The 20872-nt window shown below is 35.0% G+C and overlaps 1 long non-coding RNA gene and 1 pseudogene across 1 annotated transcript in view; both read right to left on the bottom strand.

Moving 5' to 3' along the window:
• The window catches only part of LOC144317213 (uncharacterized), a 54643-nt gene extending 40250 nt beyond the window's left edge, over positions 1-14393 (bottom strand). Inside the window, exon 1 of the long non-coding RNA XR_013383154.1 lies at positions 14361-14393. This is a non-coding gene — a long non-coding RNA (uncharacterized LOC144317213). The remainder of the gene's footprint in view (positions 1-14360) is intronic.
• Positions 14394-16170: 1777 nt separating this feature from the next.
• On the bottom strand, positions 16171-19265 carry LOC144316809 (glyceraldehyde-3-phosphate dehydrogenase pseudogene; annotated as a pseudogene).
• Between the last annotated feature and the right edge of the window lie 1607 nt (positions 19266-20872).

Below are 20872 nucleotides of genomic sequence, written 5' to 3' on the forward strand. Positions count from 1 at the left end.
TTTCTCACTTCTGGTTTACTTTCCTCAATTATGGTACAAAATCTTGGTACATTCATTTTCAATTCTAAGCAAAGAGTGAGTAGATCCCATTCTTTTTCTGCCCCATAACTACAGACAGAGCATCTGACCTATGTGACATCCTATATCTGTAAAGTAATTCACTAGGATTGTCCCACAGACCTAACAGACAATAAACTATATGCAATTTCAAATGTTAACTGCAAGTTGACCCTGTTTTGCTTCACTGTTTGCATGCCTAAAGGTTAGAACTGAAACTCATTCTATAGGTGAGGAACATCAAAATCTTAAGCAACTATCAAAGATATTAAGGTAAGGAGAGGGGGATACTGAGTCAAGAATATAGAATTTCTGGTTTTGTAATGTGTAATGTTTTTTCCAGGGAATTTCATCAACATGAACCCTGGATAGGATCCTATGGACTGTCTTTATTTATGGCATATACGAGATGAAAATTTACTTCTTTCATGCCTAAACAGCTAGATTTAAACAAATCTCAAGTTACCTCTAAGAGGGAAAAATTGTGTTAGTTTAGCATCCTGAAGGTGTCTGTTAAATTTTGAGTGCCCTTATCTTACTCTTTTGAAATCTGAGCTGAAGGAAAGCATCAGCTTTGGTTGTTTTGGTTACTTATGTTTATTATTTAAACTTAGCATGTTGATGGTTCCAGGGAGATTTGGATTTTAGACTTCATTTCCAATGGTAGATTGAAAGACATTGTTCCTTAATAAAATGATTTAATAAATCAGAAACTAGGTAGTAAAAGTGTCTGAAGACAGAGGTCTTACTGCCAAAATGCTAAGGCTGCTAGGATGTATACTCTCCAGAATGGCAGGACCCCTTCGGTTTTGGATTGACACACATTCATTAAAAAAAATTAGTGTTCCCATCTGGTCTGACTCATTTGATGGGAACAAGAAGTTCCTTTAAAAGTACAAATAGACAGGGGGAGGGGAATGGAAAAAATAGAGAGGCATGGGAATGGCCTTGTGCAATCTTACTACATCTAAGGACTTCAGATGTAATTCTGATGTATAACTAAAATATTCTGAGCAGAACATCAGTAAGCCCACCTATGTGCAAAGATGTTTATTGCCTTGTATTACACCACAGTTCAACTAAATTTTCTGTGGTTGACAGCTTTCTTTTAATCAATTTTCAAAACTAGCTTCTGTTCCAGAATCAAGCGTTAAATTATTAAGGGATTTAAATAAAAGTGTTCTGTATTCATTCTGATTCACTTTTGCAGAAGTAGTGGTGGAATTAATAAATAACATAATTAAAATGTAAGTTCTTTTAGCAGGGTTCTTGAAACAAGTAACTCTGAACTTCTTCCATTCTCTAAGCCTTTGTGGGTTGCATGTTACAATCTATAGTCAGGGAGGGGAGAAGGTCATGAAGAAAGAAAAAAAAATCTATATCTATATTATATATATCCAAAGTTCCCAATCACCATAGTAGACTTAACATACTATAAATCAAGTTTATTTATTACCCTTCTTTTGGCAAGGAAAAGATTTTTTCAATTTTTATGGCAGGCAATCAAAATTCTCTTTCACTTCTTAGATTCTTAAATTATTTTCTATTCCTATTTTAATCTTTTTGGTCTTTATAGACTGATAAAATATAGTTGTCTTGGCAGAATTAATATGTTATTTTCTGTTTTTTTAAAGTGCTTAATCCACGAATTACATTTTCAGAAACATATATAATGTAATGAGTTAAACTGACACAAGTAGAGTGAATTCAACTCTATACATAAAACTACTTTGATTATTCTTATGGATAATCTTAAATTGGCATGTAAAGTGAGATTTCCATTGAGTCAATGTTTTTAATTCTGTCAGCATCTTTCAAGGGAAAAAGTTCATGAATGATAAGCCAAAGAGATTTGCCAATTCTGACAATGTATTTTTCTTTTCATAGATGAACTAGGAAAGGAATTGAACACTTGTATGACTTATTTTTTTAAACCTGATATCTTTCTCTGAGAAATACCATATGGTACAACCACAAAAACATGTGTGAAAGGAAGTGAATATGTGTTATCAAGAAAAAAAGTAGACAATACGGACAATTATCTTTCAAATGTAATTTTATCCAAGTACATAAGAGGAATTTTTTTTACCACATTCTGAATTTGAAAAACAGATTAAACTTGGTTTGGATTAGCACTGATTCTTGCGGGGGCAGGATAGTAAGTTCAAGATTTTTAATTATCTTTCTCTCTAAAGATCAAGCATTTTATCACAAGAAATCAGAGCCAAGTTATAATCTATATAGAAAATATTCCTCTTTAGTTTTGGCTTCAGATTTTCTTCACTAAAAAGAGCCAATATTTCCTTGCAGGGGACTTCTAGGATATAACAGGCCTAATGTTTTATAACATGGCTACACATGTATACGTGCAATATAAAATCCATGAAAACATTACTGTTGTTTTTAGTCAGGGTCCCTGAAATGGTCTCAAGGAAAGAATGTGTTTACAGATGTTTGGCTGACAGCTTAGTCAGGGTCTTCTAGGGGTAATACTTTAATTGGATAACACCAACTGAGGTCTAGTCCTCTTCTTAAGACAATTAGAAATTGAATTCGGTAAGTACATTCTGAGATAATCAGTCTCCTTTGGACTGGTTCATGTGAATCCAATTCATAAGAGACCTAGGAGTTATATTTAGTCTCCTTTTCTATGCTCTAGGCACTCTGGACTTCGCCCTGCCAATATAATCCGATCTCACAGCTTTTAAACTAGATCCTCCCTATGTCTGAAATGTTCAATCTTCAAATCTCTGTTTAATTTGGTCTCAGTTGAAATATCACTGTCTCAGAGAAGCCCCATCTGACTACCATAGCCAGCATAACCTCTCCCTGGATTCTCTGTTCTTCTTATTTACTTTGCTTTTTCACATAGCACATAGTGGTAACTGAAATGCTATTATTTATTTAATTTTCTACCAAGGTATCCTCTCCTCCCATTAGGATATATGCCTCATAAGGGCACTTTTGTATTTTTCACTGCTGCCCCAATGCTAAGAACAGCAGAAAAAGCTGGTGATCAATATATTTACAGGCAGGAGGAGGAAATAGGCCAGAAGTAAAGGCATAACCTTTGATTTCTCCCTGTTCCAATCCATAAAAACAACACAGCAAGACAAGATAGCAAAATATAAGTCTACACACAGCATATATAGCACTTGTAGGTTAAAAAGTGATCCAACTACCATCTTCAAAATATGAGTAGCCACATGCTGTCACAGACCACACAGGTATTAGCAACTATTGAAAGAAACCAAGGGAAAGCAAAGGGACCCCTGCAGTTCTGAAAGTCAGAGAACACCGAAATTGCCAGAAGATATTTGTTCCTTACGTATTTACTTTGTGTGCAAAGTCTGGAGAGCCAGTATGAGAATAAAATTCAAAATTAGGAGGGGACACCACAGGCTTTGATGTAAGGGTATAAGGAGACATCAGGAAAGCTAGATTGTTCTGAACTAAAAGAACACTAGAAAATCATCAAAGAACTTATAGTTAACTGTGTGGTCAATATGACTGGGCCATAAAGTGCCAAGATATTTGGTCAAATATTATTCTGAATGTTTCTGTGAAGGTGTTTTGGGTGATATTACATTAAAGTCAGTAGACTGAATAATGCAGATTGCTCTCCCAAATGTGAGGGGGCCTCATCCAAATACATGAAGGCCTGAATAGAACAAAAAGGCTGACCTTCCCCTAAAGAAGAGAATGTTTCTCCCACCTAACTGCCTTCAAACTGGGACATCAGCTTTTTCCGGCTTTTGGATTTGAACTGAAACAATAGCTCTTCCTGGATCTCCAGTTTATCAGATGCAGATTAGAACCACACCATCAGTTCTTTTGGGTTTCCAGCTTGCTGATTCATCCTGTAGATCTTGGGACTTGTCAGTCTCCATAATAATGTAAACCGGTTCCTTACAATATCTCTCTTCCGCTAGATTACAGAAATATGATAGATACATAAATCCCCTATTAGTTCTATTTTTCTGGAGAATCCTGAGAAATACAATCCTCTTCAGAAGTCTCACTGAAGAGAAACTCCTGGGAATAAAATCTAAATTGAGCCAGAAGACATTCTAGAGACAAGAGAAAGAGAAACTCCACATGGGATTATTGTGAGAGGGGAAATATAAAGATGAGTTCAAAGAGGCAGGCCTAACAACTGAGAAAACAACTCTAATTAAGAGGGGTTAACAGAAATTAAGACAGTTATATAAGATATGAAAGAAAAGCATAGATCAGAAGTAGAAAAATTTAGGAATGAGACATTATACTAAAAGTATATTTGAAAAAGGAGCTAACAGGGCAGCCCAGGTGGCTCAGCGGTTTAGCACCGCCTTCAGCCCAAGGCCTGATCCTGGAGTCCGGGGATCAAGTCTCACATCAGGCTCCCTGCATGGAGCCTGCTTCTCCCTTTGCCTGTTCTCTCATGAATAAATAAATAAAATCAAAAAAAAAAAAAAAAAAAGAAAGAAAAAGGAGCTCACAGATATCAGGACAAAAATTGCTTATTTTGTTTTTTAAGATTTTATTTATTTGAGAGAGAGAGAGAGAGCATAAGTGGAGTGGAGGGGAATAGGTAGAGGGAGAAGCCACTCCCCACTGAGCAGGGAGCTGGACACAAGGCTCAATTCCAGGACCCCAGGATCATGACTTGAGCGGCAAAGGGAAAGGAAAAGCAGGTTCCCTGAAGGCAGGGAGCCTGACCTGGAGCTTGATCCCAGGACCCTGGAATCATGACCTGAGCTTAAGGCAGAGGTTTAACCAACTGAGCCACCCATGCACCCCTGGGACAAAATATTTTTTAAAAAGAAAAATATTCTGCCAGAAATGAAAACCAAACTATAAGTTTGGTATAGTATATACCAAGTATATACCAAAGTGTATATATATATATATGTATATATAAATATATATATATATATAAACCAAAGTATATATATACCGTGAAAAATATCATAGAAGAAGAATGAAGTCTTTGGACAATGGTGCAAAGGCAATTCAGTGGAGAAAGGATAGAGTTTTCAACAAACAATACTGGAAAAATTGGAAATCCACATGCAGAAAAATGAACTTTGACACATACTTTGCACTATAAACAGAAACTTAATCAAAAAAATCTTAGATCTGGGATGCCTTGGGTGGCTCAGCAGTTAAGCGCCTGCCTCTGGCTCAGAGCATGATCCCTGGAGTCCCAGGATCAAGCGCTGGGATTGAGTCTCACATCCAGCTCCTTGCATGGAGCCTGCTTCTCCCTCTGCCTGTGTCTCTGCCTCTCCCTCTCTGTGTCTCTCATGAATAAATAAATAAAATCTTAAAAAAAAAAACACATAGATCTAAATATAAAACTAAAAAAATAAAAATATAAAACTTCTAGAAAAAAGGAAGATAATATCTTTGTGATCTGGGTTAGGCAAAAATGCAGCCCATAAAACAATTTGTTAAATTAAACTTCATCAACATACTTAAAAATGTTCCTATTTAAATTACATTGTCACAAAAATGAAACAATTTTGTGAAACAAATGTCTGAAAAAGAATATGCATCCAGAATATATAAAGAACTCTCAAATTCTGCAATGAAAAACAAACAACCCAATCAAAAATGGCCAAAGATTTGAATAGATACTCCTACAAATAAGATATGCAGTGGCAAATAAGCTCATGGAAAGATATTCAGCAATAGCCAAAAACTAGAAATAACCCTAATGCCTATTGAAAGATAAGTAGATAAAAACACTGGGACATATCCATAGAATGTATAATATATAACAATGATATATGGACTGTTGGTACATGCAACAACATAAGTAAATCTCAAAATAATTATACTAAAAAATTGTGCTGCCATGGTTGTCTAGATATGGGGATAGGAGATAGGGAAGGATAGGAGGGAAGGATAACAGAGATAAAAACTTTTGGGGTTGGATATATTCATTACTCACTATATTCTTGCTAACTCTTCCTTTACTGTTTGTATAGTTGCAGAGATTGAAACATTGTTTTGCTTGATTCTACATTATTTAAGAGTGGCTGTATTCAACAGTGAGCTTATAAAATACCTAAAAATTTAACAATCTGTTGCTGAAAGGTGACTTGAGCAAGTTCTAGCATACTACTGTAATTAACCCTCCAAAAAGAGCTAGGTCCAGATGATTTCACAGTAAAATTCTAACAATATATTAAAGGTCCCAATATTACATAAAATTTTCCAAAGCATAAAAAAGGAAGGCAAACTTTCAAATTCTTTTTATAGAGCAAATATAACATTGATATATAATTCTGATAGCAATATTATAAAAAATAAATTAAAAACTACTATCACTTATGAATATCAATGAAAAAGTACTAAGTGAAATAATAAAGAGAATCCAATTGCACATTAACAAAATAATCAGACATTTAAAAGATGCACAACTGGTTCAATATTAGGAAATCCATTAATATAATATGTGATAATAATAAATCTACAAAGACAAATTATATGTATATCCCAGGGATGCTGAAAAAACTTGTCCCAAATTCAACACGCATTCCTAAAAAGGACACTTAGAAAAATAGAAATTGTTAAATGTCCAGGAAAGGTAGATAAAGTACAACTATATAAAAAAAATGAAAGATGTATGGGAAGAGTGTGTAGAAAGTAGAATAAGCTTACATGTCCTTTGGGATCTAAGACTATAGTATAGAAGAAGAGAGATATACATATAACACCAAAAATGTAAAACTTTAAATCTTCATTTTTAATTGGAAATAGCAGTATAAATTTGATATGTTTTCTCTTAAAAAATATCTATTTCTTATTTCTGAACACCAAACTTATCTAGACTAATCTTAAAGCAATAAGCATCCCAAGAATCCATATTTAGGGATTTCATAACAAAGATAAAAATGTTCGTTAGAGAAATGGTGGATTCTAGACTTAACAGAGGAAAGATAAACATGAACTATCTCATCATAATAGAAAATGAGGATTCAGAAACCATCTGGAAAAGACCCAAATAACCAAAGTTGGGAGAATTAGAATACTAATAAGGATAACTGCAGCATAGTGAACATATGAAATGTATTTATTTCCATGAGTTCACAGCAATGACCCCCCAAAAGACACTTTGATAGATACTAGCAAATAAAAATTATTATTTTTAAAGTGAAATGAAGCATGATTTGAAAAGTTAATCAAGGGGAAAGAAAAAGCCAAACATAGTTATGTATTTATTGTATCTTTCCTTTATCACCTATATCTCAGAGTAACCAAACAGTTGATGAAAGTGTGCATCTATTTTATAGAAGTTTTCCAGTTATTCTTTAGAAAAAGGAATAATAAAATTAGAATATCTTGAAAATACTATATTGTGTAACTAAAATATGCTGAGGGTAGAGAGTAAGAACTTAAATGTTTTCACACACAACACAATAAAAGTAAATATGCGAGGTGATGGATATGTTAATTAATTCAATCGTGGGAATGCTTTCAGAATGTATATACATGTATCAAATCAAATCAAATCAAGTGCACACATTGTACATTTCAAATATCTTACATTTTACTTGTCAATTATATATCAATAAAGACAGGAAAAACATCAACTTTTCAAACCTAATGAATTAATTAAATGGATAATATCAATGACTGCTAATATCTAAGCATTAAACAGAAATCTAGACAGAAATCTAGGCATCATGTACCTACTGATGAATATATAAAAGCCTACAAAGTAGTCTTGCAAAAATTTAAAAAAAACAAAAACTGAATTTGGATCTGATCATATCAAGTCTTTTATATCAGCCTGGGTCTAACCAAGAGACAGAAACCATATAGTAATTTGGACAGGAAAAGTTTAATATAAAGAATGATTAGCTATACTTCAGGATTGGTATAATAAAGGATTAGGTAGTATGGAGTAAGGAGAACTCTAAATAATATAAGACAGGCAGATATAGGGAGTAGCCACTGGCCCAAGTGCCAGAACAGAAAACTCAAAAGAGGAATCCTGAAATCAGACAGAGACTACCAACTAGAGATGAGATCTAGATCTCATGGGAGAGGATTGGGTCAAGATACACTGAATAGAAGATTCACTGAAGTGCCATATGGAGGGATTTACTGATAATCTTCTCTCTGGAGTCCAAGAGAAGATTCCACACCAGAGGAACTCATTGGAAAACCACTTTGTAAAAAAAACAAAAAAAAAAAAAAAACAAAAAAAAAAAAAAAAGGAAAACCACTTTGTGAGGTGGTTGAGAAATTCCTGCCACAGGAAGGTGCTGTATCCTGGAACTTATTGCATAAATGCTCAAAGGGGTGCCAGGGAAGTCATCCTCAGGAAGTGCCTTGCACTGCTGGCCACCTTGCACTGCAGAAGACAGCCAGAAGAACACACTAGAGCCAGGAGGCAGAATTCCTTTCTTCCTCTAGAATCTCTTTGGCAATCTCTACTAATAGAGAAATTTCAAGAGAAATTATGTTCCAATATAAGCAAGGTAATGAAGGGTGGATTTGGAAATGAAAAGCAATAGATTGATAACTGGTAAACATTTAGCTCCTAATACAGGGAAGTACAAGGGGATGTTTTATTTAACTTAGTCATAACAAAATACTAGAGACAAGATAGCTTGAACAATAGATATTTATTTTCCGACAGGTTGGGGCCTGGAAGCTCGAGATCAAAGTGCCATCAGTATTAGTGTCTGGTAAAGATCACCCTGACTCACAGACAGCCCTTCTCCCTGTGTCCTCATGTGACTTTTCTTCTCTGTGAGAAGAAAGAGAGAGAGAGAAAGAGAGATCTATGGGATCTCTTCCTCTTCTTATAAGGACAGCAGTCCTGACAGATTAAGGCCCTACCATTATGGTCTTATTTAATCTTCACTCTGTCTTTATAGGTCCTATCCCCAAATATGGTCATGTTGGAAGTTAAAGCTTCAGTATATGATTTTGGGAAGTGCACAGTACAGTCCATAGAAAGATGCAAAGTAACATCTTCATCTAATGGGGATTCAATCAGAAAATTTTAAACAAGTGATGAGGAAGTCTATTGATTAAAAATAAATCAATAAAGAAGACAATAGTTTTAGGTGATTAAAACAAACTATTTTGGCCAATGTGAACACTTACTAATAATATTTGATGATATTAATAGTGTTTTAAGAAGTGATAATGCTACTGGATAGTGTTTTTTTACAGTTCTCATGTTTTGAAGTTACATGCTGAAATATTTACATATAAAGTGATATAATGTCTTGGATTTTCTTCAACATAAATCAGTAGAGAAAGGAAATGGATGAGGGTAGAGATAAATTAAAATTGCCATGAGTTAATAATTATTGATGCTGAATGACAGGAGAGGTCATTAGCCTATCTCTCTACTTTTGTGTAAGTTTATCATTATCCAAAATAAAAAATGAAAAATAACAATAAGTAAGTATGCCTGTAAATAGATTAAAAATTTTAAAAGAATGCAATATACAACTCTGTCCATTTCTTTGTAAGTATGTCTATATTTTAAAGGAATATTAATTAAGGATGTAAATTATTGATTGTCCTCACAATTGGAAAATAAAAATAAACTGGAATATTAATTATTAAAACATATTCCTAAACTCCCTTCTGAAAATATGCTACAACTACATGGCTTTGCAGGAAATTTATTCAAAACTATCTAAGTCAGAATGTTTCATAATGTACAAATTTTAAAACTTCTGTATCATGTTGGCCAATAAAGTCTGAATTTTTTGAGAATTTACTTGTGATACAGAAAAGATCACACTGGAAAGACAAAGGTACACCAGAGTTGAGAAATTGGTAGTCCAGACTACCACAAATTAAAAAGGGGCTTTTGATAATTCAGAGTTCCTGGATAGTAGAATGGGCATTAGGCCAGAAAAGCAGGAAATTAATTTAAGGAGTGCAAGAGCCCTGGGTCAGGCTTTGCCTTTGGACTCTGCATTGTTTGTGGTGACCATCTATGGACAATAGCTATGGCCTTGGTAGTAGTAGATAGAAATCTTCAGTGATCTTTGATAGAAGTAAAGCAATGATGAACTGATATTCATAGGCTATTCTTAAAAATAATTTTGAAAAACTAAATTAGTAGGCTGAGAATGATTGTGAATGAAAATTGTCACTTGAAAGAAGGAGACTTCCAATTATCTCTATCAGAAAGACCAAGGACAACCATCAATTCTTTGAAGAGAGAGCACTATATCGTATAATATCCAAATTCCATTTTATAGTAATTAAAAGTTGATGAATATATTTCTACCTAAATTATTCATATAAGCAAAATGTAATTTCTCCACCCATAGCACAGGTTCATTTATTTTAACTTTTTGCCATACTCATGAATCCTTGCTTCAATACATGCTCCAGGCAGGTCCTGGGAACAGATACTTTATACTCATATGTGTTTAGACTGCTTTTTATGTTGTTTCAAATCAATTCCAAATACCCAATCTCAACTTTTTAGGGCTCCATTTTCTTCTTCAGTACTTTGTGACACTCCATATTCATTCTGTCTTTCCCAATTCCCTATCACCAGTGTTTCTGTGCCCCTCTGAATTTGTGTCTTATTTTGTTCTTATTTTTATAACTTAAATACAGAACTCTTTCAGGAAATGTATTTTAAATTTCCTCTCCAATGTAAAGATACTTCAAGTGCCTAGCCTCTGTCCTGTGAGAATCTGCTCCATGCAGAGTCACCACAGCATGGGGGATTGGGAGGAAATGCAATAGATACTGTACAACTGTGGTCGTGGAATGTAATGTGAAAAAAAAATCTTAGCACTATCAAACCTAAAATATTTATGTGCATGTGCTACATCTTATGAATGGATCTTAACATTTGAAAAAGACAGATCTTCCTTAATGATCAGCTATTGCAGGATCCATTTGTTCTTTTAACCCCATTCAAAGAAGTGAATTAATCCTATCAGATTCTCTCTGATCTCAACTTCCAGTGAAAAGTACTGACGAGTTTAAGATCTCTATTATGAAGACCAAAGAATGGATAAAAGTGTACACCTATTACATATTTGGTTTAACTTTTACTTTAAAAAGAGAATCTAGGGGGTCTTGGGTGGCTCATTCAGTTGAGTGTCTGCCTTCGACTCAGGACATGATCCCAGGGTCCTGGGATCAAGCCCCATGTTAGGCTCTCTGCTCAGCAGGGAGTCTGCTTCTCCCTCTCCCTTTGCCTGCACTCACGTGCACACTTGTATGCTCTTTCTCTCTCAAATAAAGAAATAAAATCTTTAAAAAAAGAAAAATAAAAAGAATTGAAAATTCTTACACAGGAGTTTGTAGTATGCATTTCTTAAGTTGATGTCTGCTTAATGAGGCTGAGTTTGGCATACTTCTCACAAAGTAGCCAGTGTCTCCTCTTTAATGGTGCTGACAGTGTGGCACTATCACAGCATAAAATTATAAACAAGTGTATTTCTAGTGCTTTTATTTGTATTATAAAATGGTTTCTCAAAGAACAGTATTTTGGACTTAGTTAAAACTAGAGGGCCTATATATATCTCAGTTCTCCCAAGGAAATAACATTTTTAATTCATTGTCCAGAATGGGGTGCCTGGGTGGTGCAGTCATTTAAGTGACTTATGGTTTTGGCCCTAGTCATGATCTCATGGTTGTGGGACCAAGCCCCATGTGGAGTCCTGTGTCAAGCACTGCCTTGAGCCCTGCATCAGGCTCAGCATGGTCTGCTTGGGACTCTCTCTCCTTCTGTCCCTCCCATTCTCTCTCTCAAATAAATCTTTAAAAAAATTTATTGCCCAGAATGATTTACTTCTAGTATCTTCTTTCAGTTTCAAAAATATTCCTACATGGGAGATAAATTATATGATCCTACCATCTGAAACCTATAGCCTTCCAGAGATGAGTATCATCCAGTTCATCTTCAAACGAAATAAAATTAAAAAGGAATCTAACCATAGCCTGCACCTCTTTGCAAAAGCAATGGTGGACTGCTAGCTACAAAAACATGGGCTTTTACATTAAATCTACTATATGGTAAATGATAAATGTAAAAAAAAGTATGAAAACATTAAATGGGCATGATATCAAGTAATTACATTAAATTAAATATAACCACTTGCTATTAACTGAAATAACTTTTCCTAAATGATAAGTGATAATGGTAGATGACACATAGAATATCATAATGTTTTCAAAAATTTAAGCACAAACAAAACTATGGAATATAGTTTAAAAAAAGAGAAACAATATTAACACAGTAGAATTAGAGGTTGGCATAGTATTCCTTTATAATTTCTTATAATTCTATTGCATTAGTCATTGGGAAAACAAGAGAAGGACAACACAGAAAAAAATAGAATATAATCTACCCATATAGATATAAAATCATCAATGTTAGTGTTGGAGAAAAACTTCCAGTCAGTTATAAGGTGATATATTTTTATTTTAACCATTGTTAAAGTTTCTATACTATCAGTTTTATTGACTGTGATTCTTACTGCTTTTTCTTACTTTGGGGATTTCCATTGAAATCATTCTACCAGAAAAAATAAATACACTCCCTTTATGAGAGTTGATATACATCTATTTACAATCAGTTTTGATGATAACGGCTTCATGATTAAGAAGAGCAAAAAAATCTGTCCTTTGTGTGCAAGCATGCCTCTGGGAGGACAGTTTGGATATCCTCCCCATTTGACATAAAATAGTGATATGCATGACTTTTTAAAGATGGAAAACATAGTAATACTTTTTTCTCCATACAAACGGAAGTTATGGAAAGAGGAAAGGGGGGAAACTTTAAAATCAGCAGTCCTGCCTCTGGTTTCCATTCTGCCATGAAATAGTATGACCTTGGGTAAGGCCTTCACTACCTAGAGGGATAATGAGGAACAAATGTGATAATACACATGAAATCATGTGTTGGGGTACCTGAGTGACTCAGTGGTTGAGCATCTGCCTTTGGCTCAGGTCGTGATCTCAGAGTCCCCAGATTGAGTCCAGGGATCAAATCCTGCATTAGGCTCCCCACAGGGAGCCTGCCTCTTCCTCTGCCTATGTCTCTGCCTCTCTTTCTCTGTGTCTCTCATGAATAAATAAACAAAATCCTAAAAAAAAAAAAAAGCATGTGTAAAGTATAAAAGCCTATATACATGTTGACTGTAGAGCACATCATTATTACAGAAAGATTTAAAAAGTGAGTATAGAGTAAGATAGATGTTATATTAGTGGCGTGCATTTAAATAAAAACTAAAACAAAACAAAAACTACATGTAATGATGAAAGATAAAGGGAAAGAGAAAATAACTGGAATTATTATTTCAGAAAATGCCCATTGGAATTATAGAGCAAAGTGATACACATTATCTCCAACTAATAATGTCATTATAGAAAACTTTAATTCAGTCTTTCCCTGTCAATAAAAATGATACTGTCTTACTCATAGTAATGGCATAATAAGTCAGTGCTTTTAAACTACTTTGAATTGTCACAAAAATAAGGTGCTAAAGATATTGGCTTCCTCATAAATCTGACACAGAAAATTCCTAGAGATTTCCCAATGATTGAAAATGTGGTGAATATAAATTGAGAGAAAAATATTTTAATTGAGAGAATCAAATGACACAATAAGCATTGAATTAAACAGGAAAAGAACTAAAACCCAAGTTATCTAGCCATTGAAATTGGGCTCTTATTTAAGATCAGATGTGACAGTTTAGATCACTCATCTTTGGTGCTAATGGTGGCAGACTGTTCCATGAGCTAGAAGTGGAAAAGAGATTTCAATTTGGTACATAGATAAAATATAAACACTGAAGATTTTTTTCAAATAGAAAATATTTTCAAATATTAATAAAGTCATTTTTAATGTAGCTTTTAAAACTTTTAGGTGCCCCATTTTCAAAATAGTCCTGAAGAAATAACCTTCCAGCATTAAATGTTAGTAATTGTTGCTATCTCTGTTGATAAAACAGCTCAAGATTCTATGAAAAGAATAAGGCAATAAGAGCACTCAATACATTTCTAGAAATTGTCAATGTTCCTATTAATCCAATGATCCCTTTGAACCTTAGGAGCTGAGTCCCATTAAAAAAAGGTCAACAAACTGAATAGTCCTTTACCAAAATCCACTGCACAACATCAAGCCCCCATGCTGAAGGAGTTCACCTAAATGTGTGAAATTAATCCTTGTTCTGGAGCAAGGGGTTGGGTGCCTTAAAAGCCTTCTTGTTTCTTTGAGTCGTGCCTTGCAAACCAGATGAGTTTAGTGTTTCAGAAGCAGACACTAGGGGAAGCGTGAGCATGCCAATTCTGTAACAGATACTCACATGTCGTCATGTCTCACAAAGACCACCTTTGTGGACCGCATTCTTTTCCCATCAGGCCGTGCAGCCCTGACCTGTGGTGTGTTTTTAGTTTCCAAAGAATGCTGATCCTCTCTAAATGATCTACTGAAAACTGAGTGTTGAAGCACAAATGAAAAGTGAGAAATGCCATTTAGCACACAACGTAATTATTTCATAGCCTACTGAAAGTTAGCAAAGACACGTTCCAGCTTTTAAGATGTGAAAGTCAGACCATGCTGTATCATAATATTTTGTGTATTTTCTGGAAACAGGTTTAAATCCCTCTTTTCCTGGGTTGGAGTCTGCTCAGAAGGAAGGAAGAAGGGAATGATATTTTCATGTGGAATAGCTTTTTAAAGACTGAGTAATAAAACCTTGATTAAGTGAACAAACATTAAATTCAGTATCTGCAATGGCCAGACCCTTCCAAAAGAAACTAGCTTAACTGCGGGAAATAGCATAAGCAATCATAGCTATTTAATTCACTTTGTACTAAAATCTAATCCATCCAAGTACACCATTAAAGTCAATACCATGAATAGCCATGCAGTGTGGACATGTATACACATACTAATTTTTAATACTGCATAGGTTTAATTTTATACACGTTCGATATAATACTCTCTAAGTAGAAGAGAAAGTGAGTTTATGTGACTTCCAATTCTCACCTGGATTCCTTCAATAAATTAATCTTTTATTTCCCAGAGATGCATTTATTTATTTAAGGTGGAGAGGGGTAGTGTGGAGAGGCGAAGGGAGAGGGAGACAGAATCCTAAGCAGGCTCCACACTCAGTGCGGAACCCAGGCTCCCACTGATCTCGACCCCAAGATCATGACCAGAGCCAAAATCAAGAGTCCAACTCTTAATGACTGAGCCACCCAGGTGCCCCAACAAATTAATCTTCATGATGGCATAAAAGAATCCATTTTTCCAGAAACACTCTAAGGCTCTATAAACTAATGTCCCTAGTCCTAATAACTGAGAATAACTTCTAATTAGAAAAAAAGAGAAAGTATAAAAAGGAATTACACCTTTTACCAGGAAAATCCTAAATGTTTGCTGTGAGAGCTCTTACAGGAAAGGATTTTCTCTTTGACTCACCACCCCATGCCACTATTTCACAAATAAATTTTGAGGTAAAGTAATTTGCTTCTCTGCACAGATATCATATAATAGAAGAAAAAATAAACAAATTCTTTTCCTATTTTTATTTTTCAGAAAAATTATTTAAAAATGATACTCTTGTGATTGCACATTTTCCCACCAGTATCTGCAACAGCTCCACTAGAACTGGAACATTTTGTTTGCTGACCACAGTATAATGACTGTTGTCAAGAACCTGCTTGATAAATGTTATTTGAATTAATCAAGACTTTAGGGAATTTCTCAATAGCCTGTCAACTTTCATCAGTGTGAAATGTAGAGATGACAATACGATAGAAAGGGAAGAATATTTGCAGCATTTATGCTATACATTTATGCAGCATTTATGCTATACACCTCAACGTTTGCCCTACTCCCAGTACCAGCCATCTCTCAGTGTTGTTTTTTCTTTATAATCTGTATCAGTAGCTTGTCGAGAAAGACTTGGATTGAAAAATTCATGAAAAGCATCCCCAAATATGTCTATTCTTTACTAAGTGTACACTATGTAACAAGTACTGTGTCTAGCAGTATGAATAACGACTCAAAGACGATATATGATGCTATTTGACAAATTAGCTCTTATTTATTATAACACCATGAAATTATTTAAGGAACAAATTATTTATTGATTTTTCTACCATGTGTTGAACATCAATTTTCATAATAACTATGAATTGTTATTATCACTTTCCACTTTCAGATGAGGATAATAATGCAAAGAGAAATTGAGAAATATAGAAATTTGCCCAAAGTCATTCAGACAGTTCTTCTAGAGCCAAGATTTGGGCCACAGTAGCCTGGCTCTCACCATTAAATTATGCAGCAAAGGTTTGCTGGGTGATGATGAGAAAGCCTTGCCATATTATGTGATTTGTGTTAGAAGTATATTTTTAGACTGTAATATAGCTCTTCTGTGGCTTCGCCAAAGGTTTTGTGTGAAATAATCACATATTTGCTAACCTACCCCGAAGAAATATATCCATTGAATAAAGACTTTTTCTCTGAATTATCAGTTGAACATTATTCATTTACAAACCTTCGACAAATAGTACCACTCACACAACACAGTAATTAGTTTTAATTTCCTTTTGTCCACCTAAAATGAAGGTGGAGTAATTGATATCTTGGTACTGAGAATTTCATGCTACCTAAAAGCAAGTTTAGCACTTTAGTAACTTGAAAGGATAGTTGACAATTGTCAAGAATCTTAAAATTCTGATGACCTCTGCCTGAAAAGGTTGTTTTATGAATTAAATTTCCTGTAACATGTTTTACAAATAAATTCTGCGTCTTAGATTTTAATGATACTTATTTCTGTTTGGTCTTAGTCTTCTGACTCTAAGAAGAAGATTTTAAGATTATAAATACAAAGAACTCCACAGCTCTTTTTACTGTTAGTGAAATGACATCTGGTTAAGTGGATTCAATGTTTTAAGAAATGCCTCTCAGTCATAGACTTTCTTTTATGTCCTAACTTGGGCTTTATTATCTATCAAAATGCTTCATTGTTCTGTACTCTTTTGCCCTCCTTTTTTCATAACTATTTTGAAGTCTTTGTCCTCACACTGTAAATATTTAAAATGTGCTCTTAATGGTTCATGCTATGGTTTATCAAATATGTATAAAGGACCTGTTATGTGCTGGTACTGTTTAAGTGGTTGGAAATATGACAGGGAATTAAATTTTGCACTAATTTTAGATTGTTCACATTGCATAATAATGCTCAATTTATACAAAGGAAAGTGCACTGCATATATGTCTAAACTGAAAAGTTCACAATAAAACGAAAACCTCTGAACCTACCATCCAACCCAAGAATCGGAATATCATCAAAATCTCCAAAATCTCCAAGTTCATTCCCAATTCCATTCCCTCTGCTTCTTCTCAAGATGTAACTACTATTTGAACTTGCCTTTTTTATTCCCTTTTTTCTCCTGATTCTTATTGTTCTTTTCCTCCTTCTTCTTTAAGAGTTTTAACATAGGTGCATATATCTACTTTCACTGCTCTACAATATTTCATTCTTCAAAAGGGCACAATTTTATTTATCCATCTCCTATTAAGGAATATTTGGGTTATTTTCAGATTTTGCCATTATGTACAATAATGCAATGGACATTCTTTTATATGTTCTTTAATGTATGCTCTAGAATCTCTTTTGGTAAGTGATATTTTTATGAGAATAAAATCTCCAAACACTTTACTAATTTTAATTGAACTCTCAAAAATTGGGATGCACAGATGGCTCAGTGGTTGAGGTCTGCCTTCAGCTCAGGTTGTGATCCTGGGGTCCTGGGATTGAGTCCCACATCAGGCTCTTCACAAGGAGGCTGCTCCTCCCTCTGCCTATGTCTCTGCCTCTCTCTGTATCTTTCATGATTAAATAAATAAAATTTAAAAAAAAACTCTCAAAAAGTGTAAGATATATGTCAACATCTCCCACTTCAATGGATATTTTCAAATGTCTCCCTAGAATTTTTTGAGGGGGGAGTACAGTATACTTTATTGATGGTACATGACAAGGTAGAGCTCCTGAAGCCCCTCCCCTTCCTAGGGGCCTGGGATGTAAATTGGAGGTCAGAAGATTCTCATTGTGTTGGGGGATTAAGTTGGGGCAGAGACTCCCCAGCAGCTGAGGGCCTCTCTCTTCCTCTTGTTCTTGCTGGGGCTGGTGGTCCAGGAGGCTCTTACTCCTTGGAGGCCATGTGGACCATGAGAACCACCAGCCAGTTGCTGTAGCTGAATTCATTGTCATACCAGGAAATGAGCTTGATGAAGTGGTCATTGAGGGCAATGCCAGCCCCAGCATCGAAGATGGAAGAGTGGGTGTCACTGTTGAAGTCACAGGAGACAGCCTGGTCCTCAGTGTAGCCCAGGATGCCCTTGAGGGGCCCTCTTATGCCTGCTTCACTACCTTCTTGATCTCCTCATATTTGGCAGCTTTCTCCAGGCGGCAGGTCAGATCCACAACTGACACGTTGGGAGTGGGGACACGGAAGGCCATGCCAGAGAGCTTCCCGTTCAGCTCAGGGATGACCTTGCCCACAGCTTTGGCAGTGCCAGTGGAAGCAGGGATGATGTTCTGGACAGCCCCTCAGCTGTCATGCCACAGCTTCCCAGAGGGGGCCGTCCACAGTGTTCTGGGTGGTAGTGATGGCATGGACGGTGGTCATGAGGCCCTCCACAATGCCGAAGTAGTCATGTATGACTTTGGCCAGAGGAACCAAGCAGTTGGTGGTGCAGGAGGCATTGCTGACAATCTTGAGGGAGTTGTCCTACTTCTCGTGGGTCACGTCCATCACAAACATGGGGACATCAGCAGAAGGAGCAGAGATGATGACCCTCTTGGCCCTGCCCTTCAGGTGAGCCTTCTCCAGCCTTCTCAATGGTGGTGAAGACCCCAGTGGACTCCACAACATACTCAGCACCAGCATCACCCCATTTGATGTTGGCGGGATCTCCCTCCTGGAAGATGGAGATGGACTTCCCATTGATGACAAGTTTCCTGTTCTCAGCCTTGACCGTGCAATGGAATTTGCCGTGGGTAGAATCATACTGAAACATATACACCATGTAGTTGAGATCAATGAAGGGTTCATTGATGGCGACAATATCCACTTTGCCAGAGGTAAAAGCAGCCCTGGTGACCAGGAGCCCAATACGGCCAAATCCGTTCACTCCGACCTTCACCATCGTGTCTCGGGGTTGCGGCGGGCACTGCACCAGAAGATGCGTCTGTCGAACGGGGAGGAGCAGAGAGCCAAATGTCTCCCTAGAATTTATGTTAATTTTTTCTTTTTTACATTTTGAAGCTTTATTATTTGGTTCATTCCAGTTATCTTTCTGTAAATTGAAACATTCTATTCTTAAGAATGATTGTAATTAGTATTAGAAGTTGTTTAATAAAAGACAGCTAATATTTTCATCTGCTATATTACTCAGCCAATGATTCCTAAGTATTGTTACATGGAAGCACTAGTGTTCGGTTAGGTATAATTTTTATTTTGATTTGATTGCATTAAATCTTTATATTTAATTTTCCCCAAATGTAGTCATTTGCTTTATTTCCTACTAGAAACATTTAGTAAATAATAATGAAAATAACTTTCCAGCATATAGCCTAAAGTTTAAAAAAATAGGTTTTTTATTTATTATTCATTTAATTAAGATCCTAAGTACACAGAAACTGCACTGATCATGATTCTCCGCCCATGCTATAGCCTTATCATTGATTTCTACATAAATCTATATGTTCACTTTTATCTCTTGATTCCTAATTTTTCTTTTTTCTTCCAAGAGGCACCAACTTTAATAAATTTAATGCATATCTTGCAATTTATCTGCCTGTCATTTATTTACATATTTATTATTCCAGAGCAAATAATACATGTTTTGTGTTTATGGAATTTTCATAACTGATATAGCACTACAAATAACATTCTCTTTCACATTTTACCTCGACATTTTTTATATTTAGTCATGTTGCTCTTATTACACAGTTCTTTTTACAGCTTTGTATTAACAACAACTAATACTAATACAAATACTAATACAAATTAGTATTAATACAAATTAATACTAATACAAATTTATAATACATTAAATATAGTTATCCTTAGTGACACTTGGGCTGACTCTAATTCTTTGCTTTCAAAAACTGCTCTGTTTAGAATAATCTCATTCATGTCTCTTTGGAGACCTGTGTGAACATTTCTCTGGGCTATATATCCAGAATAGAATTGCTAGATCATACATATATGTCTAACAACATCTTGATAATTAATGCATTAGTTCCTCAGGTAAGACAAAAAAAGCTATTTGGTGACAATATATTTATATATGTGTGAAATGTTAAATTATGAGAACTTGTCTAACATTTTATAACACACACATGCCAACACTCCCCAAAACAAATTCCATTTGGACAACTCCCGCAGCAATTTTTCAACCTGTCATTGCTTTCTTGGAACTTATTTTATGAATATAGATTAGTCCCTTTCTAAAATAGAAGTGGACATCTCAAAATAAGATTTTTTCTTTTATTTGTAAAAGGAAAATAACTAATACGTAAGTGATATATGTTTGTATCATCCCATATAAAATTGTTAGTCTGAGCAAATTCATCAGAGAGAAAATGTTTCTAACAAAAGCAAAATGGCAATCTTCAATAATTAGAGCTTTGTGAAAAATAGCCAATTGGTTAATTTCATTCTTTGCTTATGATATTGTAAAAAGAATGATCATGTTTATAATAAATATAAAGACACTGAGCTATATGCCTTAAATTTAAAAAAAGAAAAGAACATGTCATAATATTGAACAAATTTTCAATTATAAATGAACTTA

The sequence above is a fragment of the Canis aureus genome, chromosome 7, assembly GCF_053574225.1.
Source record: "Canis aureus isolate CA01 chromosome 7, VMU_Caureus_v.1.0, whole genome shotgun sequence".
Taxonomy (NCBI): Eukaryota; Metazoa; Chordata; class Mammalia; order Carnivora; family Canidae; genus Canis; species Canis aureus.